The sequence below is a fragment of the Peromyscus californicus genome, unplaced genomic scaffold (genome assembly GCF_007827085.1).
Source record: "Peromyscus californicus insignis strain IS unplaced genomic scaffold, ASM782708v3 Scaffold_16__1_contigs__length_79575227, whole genome shotgun sequence".
Lineage (NCBI taxonomy): Eukaryota > Metazoa > Chordata > Mammalia > Rodentia > Cricetidae > Peromyscus > Peromyscus californicus.
In genome coordinates, this window is record NW_026294458.1 from 70,390,998 (window position 1) to 70,403,700 (window position 12,703).

General features: G+C 38.2%; 1 pseudogene; it reads left to right on the top strand.

Moving 5' to 3' along the window:
- The window catches only part of LOC128111452 (40S ribosomal protein S17-like), a 45,358-nt pseudogene that overhangs the window by 30,824 nt on the left and 1,831 nt on the right, over positions 1-12,703 (top strand).

Genomic DNA, 12,703 nt, shown 5'->3' on the forward strand with positions numbered 1-12,703 from the left:
GGTCAAAGGAAATAATACACAAGGAAGAAAAGTCACAGGAGACTTACCTTTGAGTTATAGTCAGGAGAAAATTTGACTGAATGTAAAACAACATCTCCTATTTTATTATTATAATCTAAGTGTCTTAGCATTAAAAAGAGTAAAGGGAGTAAAATAGGAAGGAAGAGTGGAAAGATCAGAGACAGTCATCTCACTTTATGTCCTTGAAAAAGAAGTTCATGAGTTCTGTGAATCTCTTGAGCAGCAAGAATCTGAGCACCACTCAAGGGTAATAGTCAAGACATCTCTAAGTTCTCAAAAAAGGTATGGTGACAGATATGAATCTATTTGCATTCTTCTATATGTAGACATCCAGTTATGCCAGCACCATTTGTTGAAGAAGCTTTCTTTTTTCCATTGTATAATTTTGGCTTCTTTGTCAAAAATCAGATTTTCATAGGTATGTAGATTAATGTCAGGGTCTGCAATTTCATTCAATTAACCCATGTGTCTGTCTTTATGCCAATACCAAGCTATTTTTATTACTATAGCTCTATAGTAGAGCTTGAAGTCAAGGATAGTGATGACTCCGAAAGTTCCTTTATTGTATAGTATTGTTTAGGCTATCTTGGGTTTTTGTTTTCCCATATGAAATTGAGTATTGTTCTTTCGAGCTCTGTGAAGCGTTGCATTGGGATTTTGATGAAGATTGCATTGCATCTGTAGATTGCTTTTGGTAAGATTGCTGTTTTTGCTATGTTAATTCTACCTATCCAAGAGCATGCGATATCTTTCCATTTCCTGATATCTTCTTCAATTTTTTCTTCAAAGACTTAAAGTTCTCATTATACAGGTCTTTCATTTGTTTGGTTAGAGTTACTCCAAGATATGTTATGTTATTTGTGGCTATTTTAAAGGGTGTTGTTTCTCTAATTTCTTTCTTAGCCCATTTATCATTTGTATATAGGAAGGCTACTGGCTTTTTTTAATTAATCTTGTATCCTGCCACCTTACTGAAGGAGTTTATCAGCTGTAGGAGTTTTCTGGAAGAATTTTTGGGGTCACTTATGTATACTATCATATCATTTGCAAATAATGAAAGTTTGGCATCTTCCTTTCCAAATTGTATTCCTTTGATCTCCTTTTGTTGTCTTATTACTCTAGCTAGAACTTCAAGTACTACATTGAATAGGTATGGAGAGAGTGGACATCCTTGTCTTGTTCCTATTTTTAATGTAATCACTTTGAGTTTCTCTCCATTTAGTTTGAAGTTGGCTGTTGGCTTGCTGTATCTCACCTTTATTATGTTTAGGTATGTTCCTTTTATCTCTGATCTCTCCAAGACCTTTATCATGAAGGGGTGTTGGATCTTGTTAAAGGTCTTTTCAGCATCTAATGAGATGAATATGTATGTGGGTTTTATCTTATATGGTCAGTTACATTGACAGATTTTTGTATGTTGAACCATCACTCAATCTCTGGGATGAAGCTTACTTGATCATGGTGGATGATTTTTTTTTTTATGTGTTCTTGCATTCACTGTCAGTATTTTATTGAGTATTTTTGCATCAATGTTCATGAGGGAGATTGGTCTGTAATTCTCTTTCTTTGTTGCATCTTTGTGTGGTTTGGGTGTCAGGGTAATTGTAGCCTCATAAAAAGAGTTTGGCAATGTTCCTTTTGTTTCTATTGATCAAAATGATTTCTGGGGTATTGGTATTAGCTCTTCTTTGAAATTCTGGTAGAATTCTCCACTGAAACTATCTGGCCCTGGACTTTTTTTGGTTGGGAGACTTTTAATAACTGCTTCTATTTCCTAAGGGGTAATAGGTCTGTTTAAATTGTTTATCTGATCTTGATTTAATTTTGGTATGTGGTATTTATCCAGAAAATTGTCCATTTCTTTTACATTTTCCAATTTTGTAGAGTACAGGTTTTCAAAGTATGACCTAATAATCCTCTGTATTTCTTCAGTGTCTGTTATTATGTCCCCCTTTTCAGTTCTGATTTTGTTAATTTGGACATTCTCTCTCTGTTTTTTTGTTTTGTTTTGTTTTGTTTTGTTTTGTTTTTTTGGTTTGGTTTGGTTTGGTTTTTCTATTTTTTTTTTTCAGTTTGGGTAAGGGCTTGTCTATCTTGTTGATTTTCTTGAAGAACCAACTCTTTGTTTCATTGATTCTTTGTATTGTTCTCTTTGTTTCTATTTCATTGATTTCAGCCCTCAATTTGATTATTTGCTGTCATCTATTCCTCATAGGTGAGTTTGTTTCTTCTTGTTCTAGAGCTCTCAGGTGTGCTGTTAAGTGGATAGTGTGATATGTCTCCACTTTCTTTATGTAAGCATTTAGTGCTATGAACTTTCCTCTTAGTACTGCTTTCATAGTGTTCCATAGGTTTGGGTATGTTGTGCATTCATTTTTCATTGAATTCTTGGAAGTCTCCAATTTCTTTATTTCTTTCTTGACACATCAATGATTCAGTTGAGCATTGTTCAGTTTCTATGAGTTTTTAGACTATTATTGTTAATAATTGTTATTGTTGAATTCTAACCTTAAGCCATGGTGGTCCAATAAGATACAGGGGGTTATTCCAATTTTTTGTGTCTGTTGAGTTTTTTTGTTACTGAGTATGTGGTCAATTTTGGAGAAAGTTCTATGAGGTGCTAAGAATAAGGTATATTCTTTTGTGTTTGGGTGAAATGTTCTATAGATGTCTGTTGGGTTAATTTGAGTCATAACATCTATTAGTTCCCTTATTTCTCCATTAAGTTTCTGTCTAGCAGACCTGTCTAGTGGTGAGAGTGGGGTGTTGAAGTCTCCCACTACTAGTGTGTGGGGTTTTGTGTGTGATTTAAGCTTTAGCAATGTTTCTTTTTCAAATATAGGTGCTCTTATATTTGGGGCATAAATGTTCAGAATTGAAACTTCATCTTGATTGGTTTTTACTATGATGAATATGAAATAGCCTCCATCTCTTTTGATCAATTTTAGTTTGAAGTCTATTTTATTTGATATTAGAATAGCTACACCAACTTGGTTTTTAGGTTCATTAGATAGGTAAATCTTTTCCCAACCCTTTACTCTGTAGGGCTGGATTTGTAGATATGTAATGTTTAAATCTGATTTTGTCTTGGAATACCTGTTTTCTCCATCTATGGTGATTGAAAGCTTTGCTGGGTATAGTAGTCTGGGCTGGCATCCATGGTCTCTAAGTGTCTGCAGAACATCTGTTCAGGACCTTCTGGCTTTCAAAATTTCCATTGTGAAGTCCAGTATAATTCTGATAGGTCAGCCTTTAAATACTGTTTGAGCTTTTTCCTTTGCTGCTCTTAATATTCTTTCTTTATTCTGTATGTTTTGTGTTTTAATTATTATGTGACAAGGGAAGTTTTTTTCTTGGTCCAGTCTATTTGGTTTTCTGTAAGCTTCTTGTACCTTCATAGGTATGCCGTTCTTCAGGTTAGGAAAGTTTTCTTTTATAATTTTGTTGATTATATTTTCTGTGCCTTTGAGCTGAAATTGTTCTCCTTCTTCTATCCCTATTATTCTTAGGTTTGGTCTTTTCGTAGTGTCCCAGATTTCCTGAATGTTTTGTGTTAAAAATTTGCTGGATTTAACATTTTCTTTGACCCATGAATCTATTTCCTCTATGGTATCCTTAATGCCTGAGATTCTCTCTTCCATCTCTGTTGGTTATTCTTGCCTCTGTAGCTCCTGTTTCTTTACTCAGATTTTCCTTTTCCTCAGTTCCCTTGGTTTGTGTTTTCTTTATTGCCTTTATTTCATTTTTTAGATCTTGAATTGTTTCCTTCACCTGTTTGATTCCTTTTTCTTGGGTTTCTTGGCTTTCTTTAAGGGATTTATTGATTTCTTCCATTTTTTTTCTTTGTCTTTTCCTCCATTTCTTTTTTTTTTTTAACTTTTTTTTTTTTATTAATTTATTTTGCAATACAATTCAGTTCTACATATCAGCCACGGATTCCCTTGTTCTCCCCCTCCCGTCCCCCTCACCTTCCCCCCAACCCCCCCCCCCCATTCCCATCTCCTCCAGGGCAAAGCCTTCCCCACAGACTGAGGTCAACCTGGTAGACTCAGTCCAGGTAGGTCTAGTCCCCTCCTCCCAGGCCGAGCCAAACAATCCTGCATAGGCCCCAGGTTTCAAACAGCCAACTCATGCAATGAGCACAAGATCTGGTCCCACTGCCTGGGTGCCTCCCAAACAGATCAAGCCAATCAATTGTCTCATCCATTCAGAGGGCCTGATCCAGTGGGGACCCCTCAGCCATTGGTTCATAGTTCATGTGTTTCCATTCATTTGGCTATTTGTCCCTGTGCTTTATCCAACCTTGGTCTCAACAATTCTCGCTCATATAAACCCTCCTCATTCTCGCTAATTGGACTCCCAGAGATCCACCCGGGGCCTAGTCATGGATCTCTGCATCCAGATCCCTCAGTAGTTGGATGAGGTTTCTAGTACAACAATTAGGGTGTTTGGCCATCCCATCACCAGAGTAGGTCAGTTCGGGCTGTCTCTCGACCACTGCCAGCAGTCTGTTGTGTGGGTATCTTTGTGGATTTCTGTGGGCCTCTCTAGCACTTTGCTTCTTCGACAGCCTACAGAATGGGAAAAGATCTTCACCAACCCCACATCTGACAGAGGACTGATATCCAGAATATATAAGGAATTCAAGAAATTAGACATCAAAATGCCCAACAGTCCAATTAAGAAATGGGCTATAGAACTAAACAGAGAATTCTCAACAGAGGAAACTCAAATGGCCGAAAGACATTTAAGGAACTTCTCAACATCCCTAAACATCAGGGAAATGCAAATCAAAACAACTCTGAGATACCACCTTACGCCTGTCAGAATGGCTAAGATCAAAAACACTGAAGACACCTTATGCTGGAGAGGATGTGGAGCTAGGGGAACTCTCCTCCACTGCTGGTGGGAATGCAAGCTTGTACAACCACTTTGGAAATCAATATGGCGCTTTCTTAGAAAATTGGGAATCAATCTCCCCCAAGATCCAGCTATACCACTCTTGGGCATATACCCAAGAAATGCTCAACCACACCATAAGAGCACTTGTTCAGTTATGTTCATATCAGCATTGTTTGTAATAGCCAGAACATGGAAACAACCCAGATGCCCTTCAACTGAAGAATGGATAAACAAAATGTGGTACATATACACAATGGAATACTACTCAGCAGAGAAAAACAATGGCATCATGAGGTTTGCAGACAAATGGATGGATCTAGAAAAAATCATCCTGAGTGAGGTAACCCAGACTCAGAAAGACAAACATGGTATGTACTCACTCATAGCAGGATACTAGACATGAAACAAGGATGACTTGTCTGCTTCTCACATCACCAGGGAGGCTACCTGGAAAACAGGACCCCAAGAAAGACACAGGGATCACCCAATGACAGAGAAATGGAATGAGATCTACATGAACAGCCTGGACATGAGTGGGGGTAATGAAAGGCGAGGGTTGAGGGAAAGAGAGCTTGGGGGAGCGGGAGATCCCAGCTGGATCAACAACAGAGAGGGAGAACAAGGAATAGGAGACCATGGTAAATTCCTCCATTTCTTTAAGGGAATTTTTCATTTCCTTTTTAAGGGCCTCTATCATCTTCATAAAGTTATTTTTAGGTCATTTACTTCTGGAAATGGGGTGTTCAGGTCATGCAATTGTAGGATCACTAAGTTCTGGTGGTGCCATATTGCTCTTTATATTTTTGAATGTGTTCTTACAATGATTTCTACCCATTTCTCTCTTCAATACTTACAGGTAGAACTCTAGGTCACTCTTCTTCCAGTTGGTGCAGGCGGGGCCCTGTGGCTCAGGTGGTTACTGGTGCCTTAGGGAATGGTTGGTGAAGGGGCAGGAGTGGAGGCTGCTGCCTGGTCTATGGGGCTATAGTGGCTGGGAAGAGGAGCACAGAATGTGCCCCGAGGGCCTAGGGGATAGAGAACTGGGCTGTCCAGTTGGAAGATCAGGGCCTTACCTCTTCTTCTCAATCAGTACAGGAGGGGCATGTGACTCCAGTGGTAGCTGGTGCCTCAACCATATTTCCCATTCTTAATGTGGGAAATATTTTTCTTTTTAATATTATTTAACTCTCTCTTAAAGGACTTCCCATGTACCTCACCAAATTTGCTGAATTCTAAGTTTGTTCCCAGCATCAGTAAAGAGCACCTCCCATGATTTCCAAGTGCAAGCCCCATTTTCTAGAGTCCCTGCGAATAGCAGTCAACTGCTGTGAGTGCTCACAAAGAGGTCCAGGTGGTAACTTTGGCAGTGCCAGCTGGCATGAATTCTTCTTCTATGTGGTTGTGCCATGAGCTGGAGCATCAAATGTTTTATTCCCAGCACAGCAGCTGTTCCTGAATCTACTGATATTTTGACTACCATCTGCAGTCCCACAGCCCCGCCATCAGCACCATGCTGCTCAGGCCATGGCCTGGTGGGACTGGCACCAGCCCTGCCACTGCCACCAAATGTAATTTTTAACTAAGTCTCTGTTGTTCTATTTACTAAGAAAGACTCAAGAGTCAGATGTTGGGGTGAAAACCTGCTAGCTCAGAGAAGCAACCAGCTGACCTTCCTTTTTGGAAGATCAAACAAGAAAGTATTTCTCCACTTATCCTAAACCAAAAAAGACCGAGCATCTCCAAATCCCTCCTTACTCCTTCCTGTGCACATCTCTCTCTATATTCCTGGTTTCTCCATACTCTCTATGGCTAATTCCTGTCAACTAATTGCTGGCTCCACCCCCTAATCCAAGGTTGATTTTATTAACACAGTCTCAGGGATTCACAATGTGATCAAATACCCTGAAACAGAGGGCTTTCTGAAGATTGCAGATAGCAAATATGAATTAGGGACCTATATCTCTGTGTGTCCAAAGCCTGTGCTCTTTAACAGAACAGTCTGACCACCCTTACCCCTCTTATCCCTCCAGGAAAACTGTTACACACACACACACACACACACACACACACACACACACACACACACACATACACACACTTAATCTATTTATTTAAAAATAAGATGACAAGAGGGAGGAGAATGGGATGGATTATACTAGATTGTTATCAGGGAAAAGATTGCATACTAGGCTGGATGTTTGGAGAAGAGTGGTAAAGTGGCATTGGTCAGAACCCTGAACAACACTGGCAGAGCTGCCAGATATGAGACTGTGTGAGAAAAAGACTGCCACCTGCCACAGAGGCATGGGCTAGAAAACTTTATTAACCTCTAGCTCATTACACTAAAATACATACCTTATGAAACCAAATGTTCCCTCATTTCTAACCAGGCCATGAGCCATATCTCCAAGCTGAAATCTTGCCTCTAAGATAGATCTTGCCTCTAAGATAGATAGAGAGACAAACAGACAGACAGATGGACAGATGATAGATAGATAGATAGATAGATAGATAGATAGATAGATAGATAGATAGAAAGCAAACCTCACTGATACTTACATGAATATTTGTTAACTCAACTTGTCTCTAAATGTGGAATGATGGGTTTTTATTTCCTTTAAGTATGTGTCTGGTGAGAATTTCTCTCTCTTGGTTTGTGTACCCCCTCCAAACTTCCTTCCTCCATCTTCACCTCCTGTATGTGTGTGCATGTGTTTTTTTTTATCTCTCTTACTCTCTCCCACTCTTTGTCAGCAACCATCACATCTATATGACCAAGACACACACATCATAATGTCTCTCAAGGAACATGTCTTAAGACATAAGTACAAATAAGTACAATGATACCTGAAAGTCCCTGAGGGCTTTAAATGGTAGAATCCTACTGGTTTCAGGGATACTATTGGCTTAGTGCTCATCTCTTTGAAAAGTTAAGCCAATGTAAACCCCTTTATGTATGCGTTGAGGTAGTATCGCATACATACAAATAACTTCCTATGTCTTAAATGCACATTTTGATGAGGATCAATAACACATGAGTCCAGTAAAATGTACAATGATCAAAACATAAATATTTTTAAAGCCCTAGAGAGTTCTCTCAGACCTTTTTCAGCAAGTCACTTTGCACCATAGTGATCATGACTTTCTGTTGGTATTCCTGTAAACTGGGTTTGGCATCTCTTGACTATCACATAGAGTTTTACAGTGTTTTTGTGGCTCTTGTAGCTAGTTCTTATGGTGTTCTGAGATTCCTTGGCAGTGCTGAGCTCCTCCACTGTGTTTCGGTATCCAAGAGTCCATTTTCCTCTGGATAATTATTGCTTCTTGTAGATTGCTTCTTTAATATTTTTAATAACTTTTCCACAGGAGAGAGCTAAAATATGCAAGATTTTTTTAAAAATAGTTTATCATTGTTTGTTTAAATATCTAGGGGCAAACTTGTTCAACCCTAAGCTGTTTTACTTAATAAGAACTGTAATGTTCTCCACAATGATATTTCTCACGCCCACTCGAAATGTGCACAGTCTGATGGCTTTTACATCTGTTCCACTGCCAGATATTGTTAGTTGTGATTATCTCACCCATTCTAGTGAGTGTGTGGTCCTCATCACAACAATTAAATTTGCATTTCCATAATAATGAGCAATACAGAAAACTGTTTCAAATGTCCTTTGTCCATTAACATATCTTGTCGAGAAGTATTTGCTCCTTTTTAACTAAGTTATGTCTTAATTACTAACTTGTCTAAAGTACCTTTTTTTCGTTATATATGAAAATGCGTTTCTTTCTGTCCATGGATCTCTTTCATTTCCAGTAATACTTACTATATTCAGATAACTTCTGCCTTTGAATCCAAGCATCGAATGTTGTGCTTGCTGTACTTTCTGCTTTGGAATAAAAAAAAAAATCTTTGTTCACTTCGAAAAATTGTCTCTTCTATGCATTTTGTTCTTTTAGATTTTATATCTAATCCCACCCTCCAGTATGAGCTATCTTCACAGAACCTTGTGGCATATAGCCTCTGTGGATTCTTCTAGAAACCTCATGGCTTCACATTTTAATTTTTTGACTCCTTTATGATAGATGATGATGATGATGATGATAGATAAATAGATAGATAGATAGATAGATAGATAGACAGACAGACAGTATATTTTGATCATCTCACTCCATGACCCTCTCTTGTTCTCCTGTTCACCTACCTACCCACCCAAAACCCCTACCCACCCACCTATCCAGGAAATCTTACTTCCCAACAAGCCTCTGCTTCTACTTTCAGGATTAGTTTTTAAATAACTCTGCATTCTAATTCAAATCAATTTTATATGATGTAAACCATAAGTCAATATTTGCACTTAACATTTCCCCTTTGATTGCTAAAGTTTTGTTGGTGCTATACCTCCAGACTTTTGATTATAAAAATGTTAAAAAGAAAAGTAATTAACTCGTTTCGTTAATTAAATGCTTGAAAATCAGTTTTTAATGAAGCACAGTTGTATAATACTCTAAAGCTTACATATTACTAAAGCTTACATATTACTACATGTTATATTAACTTTACCGAAGGTTTCATTTTCTTCTAATTAAAAGCTCTCAAATATAAGTATAATCTTCATTGTGTACTGTTTATGAAGACTTCTGGTTTGTATTCACCAAGTATTCTGAAGGATGGAAGATTTTTGAGGTTTTAGGGAGGATCAATATTTTACTTAAACCTATTGTTTAATGTCATAATCCTACCACAGTTTTGGAACTTCGATTTTAGCCAGAGGTCTTGTGATTACAATTTGATTTGTGAAATAGAACTATAATCCATTTTCCCTCAGTAAGATGGAGACCGCTATGTATCCTTTATCAATTTCTGTATGTGTAAATGTGTGAGTGTATGAGTATGTGACACACACACACCACAGCATGTGTGTGGAAGCCAAAGTACAAACTCAGCTCTCAGTCTTCCCGTTCAAGTTTGAGACAGGGTCTCTTGCTGTCCACCACTGTACAACTGAGCTGGCTGTTTTGGGGGCTCCCAGGGAGTCTCCTGTCTCTGCCTCTGACATCATCTAAGTCACGGGTTCTGGAGAACTAACATGGTCACATTTGCACACTAAAACTTCATTCTCTGAGCTATTTCCCAAGGCCCCTTTCTTCATTTTTTTGTGTGTTTAAAAATATAGCTAATCAATTGGTCTTCATTTGGAAGTGAATATATAGTGAATATTGTGGTGACAGATTTGTAATATAAGAAATAAAGCTTGCCTGAAGATGAGAGGACAGAGCCAGCCACAGAGTTAGCCACAGATGTCAGGCAGTGACACACATATTTAATCCTAGCACTCGGGAGGCAGAGGCAGAGATCTGTCTGGATTTCTGTGAATTCAAGGCCACACTGGGCTACATGAGATTAATCCAGTCTACAAGAGAAACAGAGCTGGGCAGTGGTGGCACACACATTTAATTCCAGCACTTGGGATCACACACCTTTAATCCCAGCACTAGGAAGGTTGAGATAGGAAGTGATATGGCTGGGCAGGGAAAGGAAAATAAGGCAAGAGGACACAGAAATTCACTCTCTTACAGAGACACTGTCAGGCTGAGGAGTTGGTGAAGTGAGCGGTGGTAGCTGTGGCTTGCTCTGTCCTTTGATCTTCAGGCAAGCTTTATTTCGTAGATTACAAATATATCACCAGAGAATATGATAATTAACTCAAATTTTCATGTACAGTATCAAAGACAAAAAGTGATCATTAAAGCTTACAAGCCAGTGTCTAAGAATCTATGGCTGAAATCTATTGCTTGGATTTCAGGAGAATCAGAAATCCAAGATATGTGTCATTTCTCATGAGTATACACCTACTGAGTCTTTACATTTCAAAACTTTAGACTCATCAATCATAGGTCCAATCTCTGGGTGATACCACATCAAGTTCAGGACTTACAGGGACTTTGAAGTCAAATGAGGTTTGTACCATGCAATGATTTATCAGTTCTTCAGTGAAGTACTGTTAGAATTGAGGGGGATTAGAATGAATCTTTAAGGAACTAAATAAGAGACAGTAGTCAATGGTGAAGCAAATCTTCAAACCTTCCGTAATAAAATGTAGCTATCTTAGCCACAGTGGAAATTCTTGACATGACACACCCACAACCATCACAAGAGCCATAAGCACAGTTTACATACACACACACTTCTGTAGTGACTGAAACACATACAGGCAGGAGATAAGGATGCAGCTGGGTTATAAATGAAACTTCCTGGAGGTGAAGCATAGTGTAGTATCCTGGGATCTTTCTATGTGACCAGAGTTCTGAACTGGGCAGATCACCTACATTTTATCTTTCCGTTCTCACATAAAAAGTCATATAATAAAAGCTTGCTGTTGTTTCATTTTGTCATAAAAGTTCCTCTCGTTTTATGAACTTCAGTTTTCAGTTACTCCAAAGCAACCACACACTTTAAGAAGTAACTTGTATTATCTGTGCACATGTTCTCAGGGAGCCACGCTGCAAATACATATTCCACAAGTGTCAGGGTTCTAAATAACACGTTACCTTTCTCTTCACTAATCTATAATTATATCTTGTACTGAAGTTTTGAACTATGTTAAATTTATTGCTGTATCTCCTAAGCCAAAAGTTGGCTTCTTGCCTCTTCATTATTCATTTTCTACTCACAGTTGATTTAGAGCCAATTCATTTTGAAAATAATCAGTGTTGCTATCCTCGGCCTCCAAGTTGAAGTCCTTGCACATTCATGCCTTCTACCTCATCCCTCCCACTTCTTCAAATCATTTTCCTCAAACTCCAGCATGTTTTTAATATTTACTATCCCTTAGAATACTTTCATTTTATTTCTATTTCCTCACATTTAAAAAGGCACTTGTATCATTTACAGTTTTCAGAATCCAATATTTATCAGTTGTCACAACGTCTCTAAGATTAGAATATAGAAGTGTATGCCTGCCTACCTACCTACTGTTTCCCAAGAAATTCTGTCCTTAAAACCCCAACGGGCTGCAATTTTTACCAGTGAACCTAGAGGTCTGGTTTTTTGCTCTTATCTTCCACATATGTCAGGGAAGTTCAATTTCATGATACCTAATCAGAACCTTTTACCAGTTATCCTCCAAAAATAGTATGACTTCATATCCAATAAAATGGTCCTATACCATATTTGGGTTATACTTGTGCACTTCATTCTCTATTTACACAATATTGAAATTTAACCAAGAGATTCTTTTGCTAAATCTAGAAGTTCTTATGTAAGCAAATGCTTGAAACACCATTAACATATATAGCCGAATTCTTCTGGTGAATGTTAATCCTAAAAAGAAGCACAAGCGTGTCAGTGGGCTGCTGTATTTATGACTAGCAATAGATAAAGCCATTTCTTTTGTTTTGGGGGTTTTTGTATATTTTGCACATTTCATTCTGAGGACTACATGAAAAAGAAAGAGTCTTATTAATGAGTCTTCAGTTCCTTCCCTTGCTTGGCCTTCAGAGGACAACCACAATAAGGCCACCTTTCAGCCTGGAGCCACAGGCTTATGAACCAAAGCTTTGTTTGGAAGCATTTACAGAGCATTTATAAGCCACTCCAAAGCACCTGCTAGGGAGTGCTGCCATTAGATGCTTCACGGGAAGCACATTTGGATTGCTGCTTTATGTTCCCATCCACATAAAACACTTTAAGTGAAATGGTAGCACGCTGTCCTCTTTAAAGATATCTACTTTAAGGTAAATGGTAGGCATAAAACATAAAATGCATTTGTTTTTAAGATAT